This window comes from Rattus rattus, chromosome 8, assembly GCF_011064425.1.
Source record: "Rattus rattus isolate New Zealand chromosome 8, Rrattus_CSIRO_v1, whole genome shotgun sequence".
Classification (NCBI taxonomy): Eukaryota; Metazoa; Chordata; class Mammalia; order Rodentia; family Muridae; genus Rattus; species Rattus rattus.
The window spans coordinates 114,839,575-114,842,070 of NC_046161.1; positions in this window are offsets into that span (position 1 = coordinate 114,839,575).

The window sequence follows — 2,496 nt, forward strand, 5'->3', positions numbered from 1 at the left end:
TTGAGATCCGGAAGTCCCACCTTTTCTTGCCACGCTAACCTGGGGCGGTGCCTGCCGTTGCCAGTGGCAACAGAGAAATGGGGCGGGGTTCCGGGGAGTTGGGGGTTGGCTTGAGGTGCCAGCGTGTTTGCCTACAGTCAGGACAGAAGTTGGGCTTTGGCACCAGGATCCAGAGCGATTCCGGACTTCAGCACCCTCTGAGAATAACCGGCTGAATGAACAGGGCTTCAGCTAACAAGCTAGTGCTGGCAATGATGCATGCCCTTTCTCCATCTGCATTATTTTATAATGCTGGCACAAGAGACTAACTTTACCTTTAAAAAAATGACCAAAAACATAGGTTCATATAGAGCAGTGAATTAGAGAGACAGACACTAGATTCGCCAGGAGAAGGTTGTAGAATAATGTCCTGATCTCCCTGGCGAACGTTTTCACTTATGAAGTCTAGCTTGAGTCATTAGAATCTGCAAGTTTAGCCTTGTTCCAAAGTGATGACCACCTCTAATTAAGACACTGTCCTTGGTCTGCCATGATGGTCTTGTCTTTAACTCCAGCACTTTTAAAGCAGGGGCAGAAGGATCTCTGTGTGTACAAGGCCACTCAGGGTTACATAATGAAACCCTGTCTTAAAAAAAAAAAAAAAAGACACTGTCCTATGAAAGACAAGTATAGGAAGAGGTTATCGCAAATATTGGGTACCCTATCTGATGAGCATACAGCCACTATAGGCCAGCACCATATCTTTTGAGGAGGCACTGAGTAAGCCAACATCATGCAGAACTGCCAGCCTTCTGAGCCCGGGAGAGTTAAAACAGGAGGGAACAAACATTCAACATTAGCTCTGAGTTATCAAAATTTAATTTTGATGGTGCGTTTTGAGATTGTCTTTCACAGTCAGTACAAAGTAGAGTATAAAGTGAATCACAGTTGGGTGCTTTTAGATGCAGAAGAGTTTTAGAGACATGGTTCCAGAACTACTTAGAGAGGAAGAGACTGAGACTCTACAGACTGGAGAGGTAGATGGGGGCTTTGATGCTTGAGTCTTAGAGCAATATAAATATGTTTTCAAGACAAAAAAAAAATCAAAAGACTATTGCCAGGTGTTCTAATACAGTGGACATTAAATATGATTCTAGTTTCAAGAATCTTCTTTCATTTTTGTCATTTTATTCTATCTAAATAATATTATTAGTCAGAAAACATAATAATTATCACAGGAGCTAAGCTTAATTTAAAAGTCAATTTGAGGGCTGGCCGTATGGTTCAGCAGGTAAAGGCACTTCCTGACAAGCCCGATTACCTTATTCGATTTTCCGGATCTACGTGGCAGAAGAGAACCAATTCAGGACTGTTGTCTTCTAACTGCCACGTGAACACTACGGCATACCTGTTTCCCATCCACATATGCACATACATGCGCATGCACACACCTACACACATGGATTTTAAATTTCTTAAGTGAGTTAACTTAAACTTTTATTGTTAGAACAAAGTGCTAACAGACAAATCCTTTAGAATAAAGCTAATTTATAAAGGCAAGATCTCTATAGGAAAAAGTACAATGATAAAACATCCTCATTAGTTAAGTGGTCAGAGCAAAACAAAACAGAAATAAGTTAAGGGGATAAGAGTTAGATGGGAAAAATGTGTTCAAAACAGTCACAAGCCATGATTAGTCTGGGAAGGCAGAACTGGAATATAACCACATGGCCAAGGGTTTTAAGTTCCATCCTAGTACAGATAACAGAATTTTCCGGTCCACACTTACTCACCCACCGACCACCACAGAGGTAAAGTTCTGTCTTCTGTTTAGGGGAGTGTCATGAGCAAGCTGTGTCAGAAACAGGCACCTTTGCATTTTCACAGTATCACAACTTTTAAATGAACAGTAGATTCACAAGCAGCTTCAGTGCTATTGGCTGAAATTTGCCAAGTACTTCCTTTTTTCGGATCTTTGCTAATATTAATTTTTAAGCCACATGTTACACATCATTCATTACATCTATCTACAGTATATAGATGCATTTATGTGTGTGTTTATGTCACAGCATAGCTGAAAAGAGGTAAAGAAGCTATAGCAAAATTCCAGGAGACCTAGCTGAAAGGAAGAAGCAAGAAGCTAAAATGGATGCAAAGGGAGTCTTGGCAAGGGTGGCAGAGGGATGAGAGGGTAAGATCAGATCAAATTGGTTGAAGATCTACTGCAGAGTCAAGCCACAGAGTCGGGTTGAAAGGATCTTCAGGGTTGAGCAGCCTAGGTGAGATGCACGAAAGTGATGGTCATGAGAGTGAGGTGAAGGACCAGGTCCTGATGGATGGATGAATGGGCAAGTGGACAGACAGACTGATGGTAGTTCAAGTAGGATGTATTAGCAGAGGAAGCTCAACTTAGTTAAATTCCCTGGGACATTTGGGAGTTCTTTGTCTCCTTTGATCTATATGCTGGGTGCTCAGATGTCAGGTCACTGAGGCTGTCACCGCTGCACTGCCAGGTAT